The sequence below is a fragment of the Apteryx rowi genome, unplaced genomic scaffold (genome assembly GCF_003343035.1).
Source record: "Apteryx rowi isolate R43461 unplaced genomic scaffold, aptRow1 scaffold_34, whole genome shotgun sequence".
In the NCBI taxonomy this organism is placed as follows: Eukaryota; Metazoa; Chordata; class Aves; order Apterygiformes; family Apterygidae; genus Apteryx; species Apteryx rowi.
The window spans coordinates 1,464,125-1,476,350 of record NW_020449863.1 but is presented as its reverse complement, the minus strand read 5'-3'; positions in this window follow the sequence as shown (position 1 = coordinate 1,476,350).

The window sequence follows — 12,226 nt, the reverse complement described above, 5'->3', positions numbered from 1 at the left end:
TTGTACCATCAATGCTACATCTCTACTACCCTGCTGTCTCACTTTCTGGTGATAGGGAAGATATACTGGTGGAAGATCCTGTCTGTAGCAGAAAAAAAACAAGTAAATAATATCGTAGTATATGCAAATTTCCTAGTTATTTACTCTTTTTATGAAGATAGGATTTGCTTTGTTAGCAAAAAAGTTAGTTTATTAAATAAAAAATAGGTGCTGACCACTCTTGAAGTAATTCACATCTGCTACAAGAATTAATACTTAAAAGACCCTACATAGCTAAGTTGAGCTTTCTTTTCCCTAAAATGTAGGCTGCTGAAGTCCTCAAATGCTTATGGTGCTGACTTTGAGTTCCTTAAATATCTTCCCAATTGTTTCTTTTTGGCCTGCTTCTGTTTCATTTTGTCTCGCCCTGAGTATCAGAGTTGGGCGTACCTTGTGGAGAAGTGGCCCTCTTTGAGTTGGATGCACGTCACCTTTAGCAGAGACAGAGCACTGCATGTTTCACTCTCTCCGAAGGCTGAAAGCATCACATTTGCAATGGTACCTTGACTGCAGAGAATCTTTAAATAAATACAAGTTCTGTGGCCTTTACCAAAGCTGTGTCTGCTGAGCATAGGAGGCTATAATCATCTGAACCACAAGTTTACATTATGTATAGCTCAGCATTTAGCACAGCTGTTTTGTTGCTGCTTGTACCCCTAATGTATCAGGGAAGGAGGGGGAAAGCAGTTCAATGGCTAAACCACTTGCTCCTTTGGGGTTTCTCTTTTATTTTTTTTGTTACTTTTCAAAACTTATATTCTGTGTTGCAAAGGAACACTTATGTATTCTGATAGAACAAAATAAATGGTTAACGTTAACCTGCATTGAATGGTGCAGCTTTGCAGAAGCGTTGATGCTTCATATGTCTCTTCAGCATGCCATGCAGTTCAAATTCAAGCAAAGGTCTCCCACATGGTTATTTGCATGTGTCCTCCTATCTCTGTTTTGTATCTGCAATTTCAGAATGTGCTTCCAGAATTATTTCTGTTCATTTCCAATCATTCTTCAAAGATAACTGGTGAAAACCAACAGGCTGGTTGTGATTTTACAGCAGTAGAAGGTAGACAACTTTGATCTCCTTGTAAAATGAATTTTCTTCATGTGTGGGCTGGGTGTGTAGTGTGTTGATTTAGTTTTTATTGATCAGTGTAAAAACGTGAATTCAGCATCACAGCAATGATAATAAACAAGTACTTGCAGATATTCTAATGAGTTCCTGGCAAAAATAGGGCAGAAAACAATCTCAAGAGATTGACATGCTTTAGTGATGAGATGCTGAACCAGGATACTTTTATATAAAGGTTTGGGTGAAACTGTTTGAAGTTTTTACTTTCTTTGGCAACGCAACTGATGCGAGCAGTAGCATGTCAAGCAGGGCAGGATGCACTATCTTTTGTATTCAGGTGTCAGAAATGGCACTCTTGCCTCTGTCTGGAAGGACTTCCACCATCCTACTTGCTCCAAGATAGGACAGATTGTAGGAACCGCATGTCTGCTTTGTTAGAGGGTGTTTCTGAACACAAGCAATGAAGTCCTAATTTCCTTTCAGACTTTGTGTGTAGGAGTGCCCTGCGAACCATCCACATGTGTTTCAGTAAGCCTCCATGGCAAAGCAGCAGGTACAGAGGGGAGTGGAGGGGAGGAAGATTTCTAAATGAACAGACCATATATGCCTGGAAGAGTGAGATTCATATTCATAACTAAGTTAAACCTGTATTTATGAGTATGATAGGGACATATCTCCATTTAAGATGGCAGTAGTACTTCTAAGCCAAAATATTTGCAGAAACACAGGCAGGTAGCTTGTCCCACTTTCTTTCATTGATGCAGTGTGTTTCCAAGACTGGAAGAGACTTCTGAGTGATAGTGATGGACAGTAATTCTCTATATTTTTTCATCAGATAAACTTGTTTTATGCTGTCAGAGTTCAGTAAACTACTATCTGAGCTGCATGGATCATGATGAAAAAGTATTGCTGCTGCCTGTGTGTGTGTTTGATAAATGAGAAGCAGAATATACCTGAAAGAAGAAAAGTATTTTTTCAGGAATATGAAATTTTGAAAAAGCTAGATCATAATGAACTTTAATACTTTTCTAAAGTTGCTGGTATTATAATGAAAAAGCATGAATAAGAGAATATGCCTTGCAGGTAAAATGGAAAAAAAGGCTTCTCCATTTATATGCTTGAAAACCAAAAATGCATTGCAGAGGATGAATTTTACCCTTCGTTTCGCTTGTAGTAAAAATTAGCCTTTGAAGTTAAAAACAGCTTTAGATTTAAAGAATAATACACCTGAAAATGGAGGTGCACAGAAAAAAGATGTAGTGATAAATCCTGTTTTGTTAATGAAAAGTACCTATGTTAAGCCAAATGTGGCTACCTGTATAGTGAGGTACTACTTAATATGAGCAGGGATGATAAAATAAGGCCCTAGCAGATTTTCATTTCAGCAATTTTCAAATTTCAGAAGAAATTTTAATCTGAATATTGAATGCACGTATATAAATGATAGACTAATACCACAGAATTAGAATAACTAATGAAAGGAATGATACTTTCTTGCTTAAGATCTCTTAGCATCCCTAGGCTAACTACGTGATCATTAGTTAAAGTAGGGGTTCATTAAAATAACATGGGCTCGTCTGGTTTTAAAGACTAGCTCTCAGCCAGTAGGCGATGGCCCAAAACTAATAGGGTTGCAATGCAGACTTTGTGGAAATGGTACATAGATTATTACATTAAGCTGATTGATGGAAAGGCTTCTGTTGGATTAAGTGCACTATGTATTGGGCCAGATTTTTCAATTTTAAATCATCTTCAGCAATGTCTGTTCATACTGTAGTCAGTTGAACTACTTGTGTGACTGAAAGGAGGTACAAGACTGCATCTTGATATTGATATAGCTCTTAGCTGTAATTATTATGTTCTGTAATTATTGTCGTCTTCTAGTCGAAGAATTCTAATCATAAAGTGGACGATGCGCTTCAGTTACATAAAGAAAATCCTTACATTTAAGCCCCTAAATTTAAAACATAAACATTTTTTTCAGGTAGAGCTTTTGCTTTTGGGTTATTTCTGGAAAATCCGTGCTGCTAATTATGTAAATTGCAAGAAATGAAAAAAGAGAACAAAAGAGCAAGGCATCTTATTTGACTTTACATTTGAGGAAACCTTAAAATGTGCACATTCTAGTTATCTGTAGTATGTGTCTGTGTTGTTCTGCTACTGTTTTTGTTACCAGTAAACCAGATCACTTAAACTTGTCATTTCTTGTACTCTTTGTGCAGCTAGACTATCAGCCAAATGTTGGAACTAGGAAGTTCTTTCAATAGCAGGGTCAGTTTATGCCCACTGGAAAGACTCTTTTTGCAGGGCTCCTTCCTTGGAGACACAAAAGGTTCTTGCTGAAAGAAAACGTGGGGTGTTGGTTTGTTTGTTTGTTCTAATTTTTATGGTGCTGTGTAGGCAAGTCAATGTTGTTTTAGTTCAGTGCTGTACAACAGCAATAAGTTCTTGTACCTGCACCTATTACCTATTAAGGCAATAAGAATTTCTCCTTGAATTAAGTGAAGCCGGATTTCTGATCTGTTTACAGATCAGAAAGAAGAGAATGGAAGAAGAAGTGGTGTTCAAGTGAATGAACAAACTTTCAAGCTGACTCACTGATGCATATACAGTATATGCTGTACAGATTAGTCACCACTTACTGTAAATCTTTCTTTATGGTGCTTGGTGGACATGTGGCTGTATCAGACAGCAGTTAGCTGGCTTTGTAGACTGGGAATTCAGGTAAATGTTATTTCCACAGTATTTGCACATTAAACAACAACAAAAAACACAAAACCTGAAGACATGTAAATTACCGAGCTAAAGGCAAAAGAAATCTTTTAGTTATCTCATGGTGTTACTATCTTTCTTAATCTGAGAAACTAGTAGGAAAGCAAATAAATTATGCAACAACTTTTTTTTTTTAATTTAGAAACCTGTGCTTACATGTTATTAGTACTCAGCAGTGTTCTGCCCTGTCCTGTGCAGGTTGGTTTGACTTTTTTGTGTTTTTTTCATCAGGTAGGTTTCAAGCTGCTTTAGTGTAAAACACCAATTTACATTATGGTAACAGAATAACAATTACATGGAAGGATATTTGTCTATTAAAAGCACTATTTTCRTTTGCCAAGTAAAAACTTAAGGAAAATTACCCTCCAGGTTAAATTTTCTCATAAAAGTTCTCAAGTTCTAAAATTATTTACTGGTGTAATAGGTATGCGTAGCACTTAAGGCAAAATTTGTATTTAAGAAGTTGCTTTGGAGGGGCAAAAGTGTTTTTTTTGTTTTAAAAAGTTTGTAAAGACTCTTGTGCAGCCTTTTCTGAGTTACCCAAATACAGTAACTGTATGCTTTGTGCTTTCTATCTTTTCTTTCAGTGGCTTCTTTTCTATTTGGCTGAAGTTTATTTTCCTTTTAAATTTAGCTGTGTATTTTTTTAATTCTTAGATACCTTTCCTCTCTGATCTTAACCTGTTTCAGTTGACTTTTTTTATCTGTCCTTAGAGAATTGTTCATTTCAGATGCAATTGTACCAAAATTCCTTTAGAGTTATTACAGCAAGATTTTTTTGATAGTTTGTTTAAAATTACTTCCTCCCAAAAGAAAAAAAACAAACATCTCACTGAAGAGTGAGAACCAGACTCTGCTGGCACTGTTGGGTGGGACTCCACTGAAGTTACATGCCTCTACAAGTGGTTTGGCTCAGAGTTCTCAAAGTGATCTGATCTGTAGTAGTGTTCAAGTCCTCTGAAGAGCAGGAATGAAGGCTGAAAGACAGTTATTAAATTTTGGGTTATCTCACACCATTTMTTTGAAATGGAGGCCAAACAGTTTACATATCTCTGTATCTTGGATATGAAAAAAAGATTTTTTTCTCCACTAGCCTTTGTATGGAAATGACATCACAGCTTATGTCAGCCATGCTAAATTCAGACCTATTTCTCCTCCCTGCTGGATTTTTAACCAAGTGTTAGCTCTGTGCTGTAATTCTTTCCCTACTGACTCTGACACATTGATAACGTCATCTTAAATGCAGTTATGGCCTTCTGAATTTTGTAAGATGAAATGTGAGAATTAAACATCTGGTCTAAAGCCTTTTGAAATCAATGGGAAAGTAATTTAATTCATTTCTGTGTGCAGAGTCAGAGCCCCCCAAATACTGTACTGTTTCTGGGGTCACTGATGCAGAGCATGTATGGCAGGGATAATGAGTTGTCTTTTTGCAGATATGTTGTACGGGTGATCTGACCTTGAGTTTGCTGTGTTGTACTGTTGCGTAGGTATGTCCTCTCAGCACTGCTGATAAGAAATGCCCATATGAGGTTGGATAGGTTTTTGAACTAAAGCTAATACTCTTAGATGTTGTCTGAATGTCCCCTATGAAAAGCCAAGCTCTGTAATAAGGAGTTAGAATATGCCACATTTCCACAATAAACAAGAATGTCTTCAGACTTTTCTTCTGGGGTTCAAACTATGGCTGCAGCTGTGGCATGTGTGAAATGGAGACATGGGGGTTTTCTGTAATAGTTTGAGGAGCTGGAAGGAGGGAAACAGAAATCAAATAGAAGTAGACATTTTGAAAGGTTGATTGCTGCCTTCTTTGTTCAAAAAGCCATTTTAAAATAAATCACTTTCCAGAGGAAAAATAAATATATTAAAAAAAGGGAGAAGTGTGATGTTGAATTTATGCGCTCACATGTAGCAGGCTTGGTGCTACAACGATGATAGTACCAAGTGCATGCAGAGACAAAGCAAATGGATAATGATCTTCCTGGCTCTTGTGTGTCTAAATTTCCTGCCATAGTGTCCTATATGCAGAATGTCTTTATTTATCTCAACTATTTGGGGAGATCTAAGACAGTAGGGGGGAGACTGATCCCAATTACTTTAAAAATACAGTGAAACAAAAACATCCGTGGCTACAGTGGACATGGGGAGATTTCCATTCTCTTTCTGGTTTCACCAGCTGTGCTCTGCTTTGGGAGGAGGGGGAGAGGCCTTTAGGTCTTGCTCAGCAGGAAGGGTTGCATGAACAGTTTTGGATCAGGCTCTTGGTATACAAAAGTTACGGATATCCATTCATGTGCTTTGTATTTTTGGATGTCTTTTCTTGCTTAGCTTTTCTTCTATAATAGTCACCTAGAAATGAATGCAGGAGGAAGTACCGAGAGATGGCCATAAGAGAGAAGGAGTGTGCACACGCACACATCTGAATACCAGTACCAGGCACTGCCCTGGAAGAAATCTAGGCCACATGCTGACCTTATCCAGTACATTTGTTTGAGTGGTAAGTGCTCGCACATGCTATGGGGTGGCCTGTTAGAAAAATCTGGTAAAATTATTTGTTTCTTCTAGAGTTTGAAAGGAACGTTTTATTGCTTTAGTTATTTGTATAGCCGTATACTGTTCCTAGTTTCTTACATATGTTCTAGTAATTGTCAGTAACAGGTGCTTGCTAGCTGAGGTAGAGCAATATTTAAAAATCAGACTTCTAATGGGGGAAAAAATTTGCATGAATTTAGTATCAGCAAAAAGGTCAGATTGAAAATGTTGACCTCTAAAGTTCACGTTCGTCACAGAACAGCAGCACGGTTGGTGGCGGTGCAGGCCCTTCAGCTCCATGGTTCAGTTGCAGCGATGTGACTTTTGAGAAAGAGTCAGTAGTTCTGGTTTGGGGTCTGCGTACCTGGTTTGGCTGAATCTAGGAAAAGCAACATGCCTTTTGGTGTGTGCACCAGCCCAGAGGAACAGTATTGGACATGTGCTCACCACTGCTTGGTGACTTTGCTGGTACGGACCGATGGGAGACATGAAATAAAATCTCTGTGTTTTGTTGTCTGCCACTGTTTGACCCCACTTTTCTCTTTATGTACAGCCAAGCATCCTGATCTGTTTTGGTCATATTCCTAGTTGCTATTGCATTGTATGCATGTGTATTAGATCACCATTGGTTACCACCGTGGTAGTAAATTTTGATCTTGCTTCTCTTTCCACCATCTGAAAAAAAACATCCACTGAGAGAAAGATGTAAGTCGCTCTGCACTTGCAATGATGCAGCTGTGTCCCCTGAAAATCATTTTTGGGTATTCCGTGGCCTGAATCCTCCAGTATCCGTGATATTTTTGTCACACTGTCTTCACATCTCCATAAATGACTCTCTTAATTGCCATGCCCTGTGAAAATCAGTTGGGGAACTTTTAGCCAGGTGTAACAGATTTCTAGTAGACAATTCAGAGGTGAAGTATTTTACATTTCAGTTTGTCAGTGCCCTTAAAAATCTTTTTTGTTTTTTTGCATTTCTGGTTAAGAGCTAATAGAATATAGAGCACATATGGAAATGGCAGACGTTGTTGCTGGGTTTTTGAAATTTTTTTATTGTTCTTGTTTCTAAAATTAAGCACACAGGAGTTCACAGGATCCTGCAGAGAATTCGAATGATATTGTACAGTCATGTGTCCAGGGAATCTTTTTAATGCAGTCATATATATATAATGATCAGAATCCATATTTAAAAAAAATACACTGCAGTAAGGAAAGATGAACCAAATGGGATAAAGACATCATACTGTTAAATAGCTATTATTATACTAAGTGAAATGTTTAGGTTTTGCTGCCTGCATTCTATTGTGCTTCCTTTTTTTGGTTGTCCTTGTTCTTCCCTATGTAAGAAAATAACTTGTAGTAGCAGCCATTCTGCTTATCCTTAGAAATATGTTGGTAACTGAAAATTGGATCACATGACCGAAGTATTCCCTCTCTGTGTTAGAAAAATAACAGTGTCTTTCTCATGTAGGTGGATTAGAAATCCATTACACTGGCATCCATGTACACAAGTAGTGGAATTATTATTCTGACACTGTAATATGTTTCTAAGTTCAGTTATAGAAGGAGTAGTGATCTGACAGCTTGACCGCAAGTGTGTTTGGTGATATTCACATGGGCATAGTTGGTTACAGAATTTGGGTCAGCAGAACGGTATACTGATGAGCTGTCTGACACAGGACCGTAGAGGCTCTAAGACTTGTTAACTGTATTAAGTTATGTTARCTGTTGCTGTATTTACCAGTTAAAGAAAGCATAAAAACTTTACTGAATGATTTTACTTTTTAATCTCTTGAGCCTAGACCTTAAACTGCTACAGGACTTCTTCCTTTTTGAGATAATTTTGATGGCATGTCCCATACCACTCTAGAGCAAGTTTATTTAAGTCAGACACTAAAGTCAAATTTATGCTTTGTAACTGAAAAAGATGTACAGCATGTGATATGACTGTATTTAATATTCCTTTAATTGTTTCTGACAGTAATTTTAGTAAAAATATCTTTTTATATATATAATATGTATATAAAATATATACATATACCCTGCAGCTCTGAAAAACAATGAACATACACACGTATGCATTATATTGCAATAGTTTTCCCATGGGATTTTTGTTATTGTTGTCCTTCTCACAAATTGCAAACCTGTAATTTTTCATGTGCTGTTCTTTGGCCCTTTCTGCCAGAGAGGCTCAATCTATCATGTTAAAAAAATCAATAAAAAGTCTAGAGGTTTATTTATAAAGTAGAGCATGGAGACAGGGTGCAAAAATTCCATTAAAATGGCAGTTTAGCGCTATATCTCTTTGGGACTAAGCTCATGATATTTTAAACTTAAACTATTAAAATTGTTACAAGAGTGCTTTTAAAATACCACAAATCACAGCAAAGCTTTCCAGTTCAAACTTGCCTTTATATAATGCACTAGAATTCAGCTTATATATGTTTTTGGAATGTCTAATGCTGGCCTCAAACACCATTTTAGCATCCATTTTAGAGCTTTGTTATAGTTAATAATCTTACAGGTTTTTGCTCAAGTGAAAATACATGGATGTAACAAATCAGAATTTATTTTCCTTCAGAAGCGTGAGCTTGTGTATGTCTTTGTGCAGTTGCAGCTCTGTGTAAATTAATTATTTCTGAGAAGTCTATAAGCTTCTAATGTAATTCATCAGAATTGCTTGGCTTGGCACACAATACTTTGTTAGAGGAACTTATAAATTCAGGTGACTGGGTTATTTTATTTCATAGCAGTTTTCACCAGTGATGTGATGGTCATCTACTCCATGTTTCCTATCACAAAGAAATAAATGTGCTCCTGTGCTCATAAATGTGATGCTGAAGAGTTTATGGGATTGTATCCGTATTAAACCTCTCAAATAGCAGAAACAGTGTATCTGAAGTGGAACCTCCACCCTCCCAATATCTTTCTGACTTGTTTTATTAGCCAAGGTAGACTGATCTTGAAACTGTTGAGTTTTAAATACAAAAGGCTGTGCATGGTTTTATGTTGTGTCAGTTTTTTTCCTGGGATGGGGAGAATTGTTTCTAACGAAAATACCCTTTTTTATTTCCAAAAAAAAAAAATCCCCAAAAGATGGTGTACTCTTATTTGGGTAAGAAGAGATCTGTATAATGTGGGGTTTGAGGTTTTCTGTTTTTTAATCTCTAATGGAAGTTTGTATAACTTGAAAGATTATGGAACTGAACCAAAATCAGCCTTTTCAATCTCTGGAAGACAAAGCAGGCCGTCAGAGAGCAGAGCTCTCTGTGAAAGCTGTAGGACTAGGCTACGTCAATGAATGTGAGAGAAGGCAAAAGAGAAACTCCAAATGACCAAACATGTCTCTGAGGTATAAATATGTGCCCTGTCACACAGTCGGATCCCTGCGTACAACTGAATTACCCAGCCCATCATTTCTGTTATTCATCCATCAGCATTTTCTTTTCATAGTAATTCACAGTCTAGTTCTACCTCACTTGTTGTCTGTCTTTGCTTGTGTACATTTTCTCATTCCTGTCTGTATTAAGCTGGAGTAAAGTAATGATCCCAGACAACTCAGAAAACCAAAAATATTAATATGGCCCTTTTGCTGTTGAGTAGCATTAGGATCTTAGTCTGTGTAATTACCATGCGGTAGGAAACTGGAAAATTCATGCTGGTGTTTGGAAAGTGGAGACTCTAAAGGAAGACCGTAAAAGCTTGAAAAATAAATATTTTTCTGTTCATTTTTCTAAATGAAAGCAGCTAAAATCTATTCCATAAGGTGCTTCTCCATTTGAAAAGGAAAGCGTTTAGCCGTGTTATACAACTTTGAGTATAAATGATAGTTAGCTTTCCCACTTTTGAAAAAAATACCCTCCATTAGTGAGCGTAAAGGAAAATAGCATCAGTGGGGAAAATATAGCTTCCTGTGAAGCCCTTACAGTCTGGGGTCACCAGTCTGTCAGAAACCAGGGTTGTGGGTGGGTTAACTTGATTTGGCCAAATTGTGATTGCTGCCAGCTGAGGTTGGCTTCCCCAGTCGGCTCTTCTGCCCAGGGCAGAGCCCCCTGTTGGGCTCTCCCTGGCTGGAGAGGAAGCAGATTGGCTTTCTTGTGTCTGGGTGCTTGTACTGTGCAGTGCTCTTGTGCCCAGAGTGATGCAAAAAGCCACAAGGTAGGGAGGGAAGCTGGGAAGGTGATAAAAGGTATGGCAAGGAGCAAATGAGAGAAAGTAACACACACCATGGTATCAGGCTGAGAGCTTTCAAATGCAATCATTAGGTCAGGGTGCCGCAGTGTTGTGGTGATCACTCAAGATAATTTAGAAAGGATGATGTTCCTGAAGGGAAATTAGGGTCTCCTCCTCTCCTCTAGGAATCCTGCAGCCCTTTTTTCCTACCCTCAAGACTTCTTTAGAAGTTATTCCCCTGGCTACTCTTCCAGCAGATTGACTGGCAGAGTAGCTGTCTGCTAAGCTTTTAACACACTGTGTTTTAGAGCATTGATTTCCATTTCTCCTCTTTCTCTTGTATGTGGACATGTTCTCATTCTAGCAGTAGGATTTTTTGCATAGTTTCCTTTCAGTTGCATGGATTTTTTTTTTCTTTTATTGTCTTATGTGAGTGATATGGAGGTGTGAGAAAAGTAGTTTTTTATAAAATGTTTGCACTAGGGTAGGCCTGCTGGGCTCTGAGTATTACAACATGTGGTGTGCCAGTGCTGTAGCACTATTTCAGGAGTGGATCCTCTTTTTCAGTAACAGCCACTCCTTTGCTCAGCTCCTCTTCTTTCAACAGGCAGGACTAAATACTGTGTTGCTATGACACCTCTTTTTCCCTCTGTGCCTGCAGTTGTAGTGTTTCTTTTTTGTCTCCTCCTCCCTGGCGGGACATGTGGCAGAGGATGTGGGACACATTGATTACAGAGAGTCTGAGCAGCTCATTGCACCTGCCATGGCCTGAAAAACTACTGTCAGGGAGCTACGTTCATGTTGGAAATCTGGGCAGGTCTGGCAGGGTGCTAGGACAAGCAAAATGGCCTGTGACGGAAAACTTGCTACTTGTCTCCTTGCCTGCAGTATTGGCCTTCTGCAGGTGCTTCTTGTTGAACATGGGTCATTTTTGGTGTGGTCATTGAGGACAGCAGGCTCGCAAGGTGTGTTGTCCCAGCACTGCAAGTAGCCAGCTGGTAATTTTTGCAGTCAGTGAAATCTTTTGGGGTAGACTTGAAGAGCTCTGATGTAGCTCTGGATCAGAGTCAAAATGAGCACTTCAGGTTTGCCTGTTGAGTAGGTGGTGATGGCTTTAGCTTCTGAAATTCCTTCAGGAACAGGGCAATCCGCTATTAACTGTGTCGCCCTTCACAAGTAGTAGTATTACAAGCAGATGACAAATCCGTGGTATATGGAAGGAAGCATGTCTGTGGTGACTATGCCTGACAACTTCTGTTTGTGTGTCTTGCACTTCATTTACGTTATTTTGACCCCATACTTTGGCAGGGGCAGCAAAAGAGTTTCTATTCTCCCTTAGCCATCGCTGCACCATCTGGCTACTCAGTCTTTCTCTGTCACTTTCTTCTGAAGAATCAACAGATTCCCCACAAGTGGGGACAAGATGATGAATGAGCTGTACGGATACTTTCAGTGGTGTTGGTTTCTCTTGCTCAAACACTGAAGTCCACTGACTTTTTTTCCCCTCCTTTCCTTTCACATTTGGCATCAAAAGAAGATTCCCCAAATCAGTTGGACAGGGACTTTGCGACTTGATTTATGTTTCATTGCATAGTCTTCCTTTCTAGGGTGGGAGCATGGTCTGGCTCCTRAAGAATTTGAATG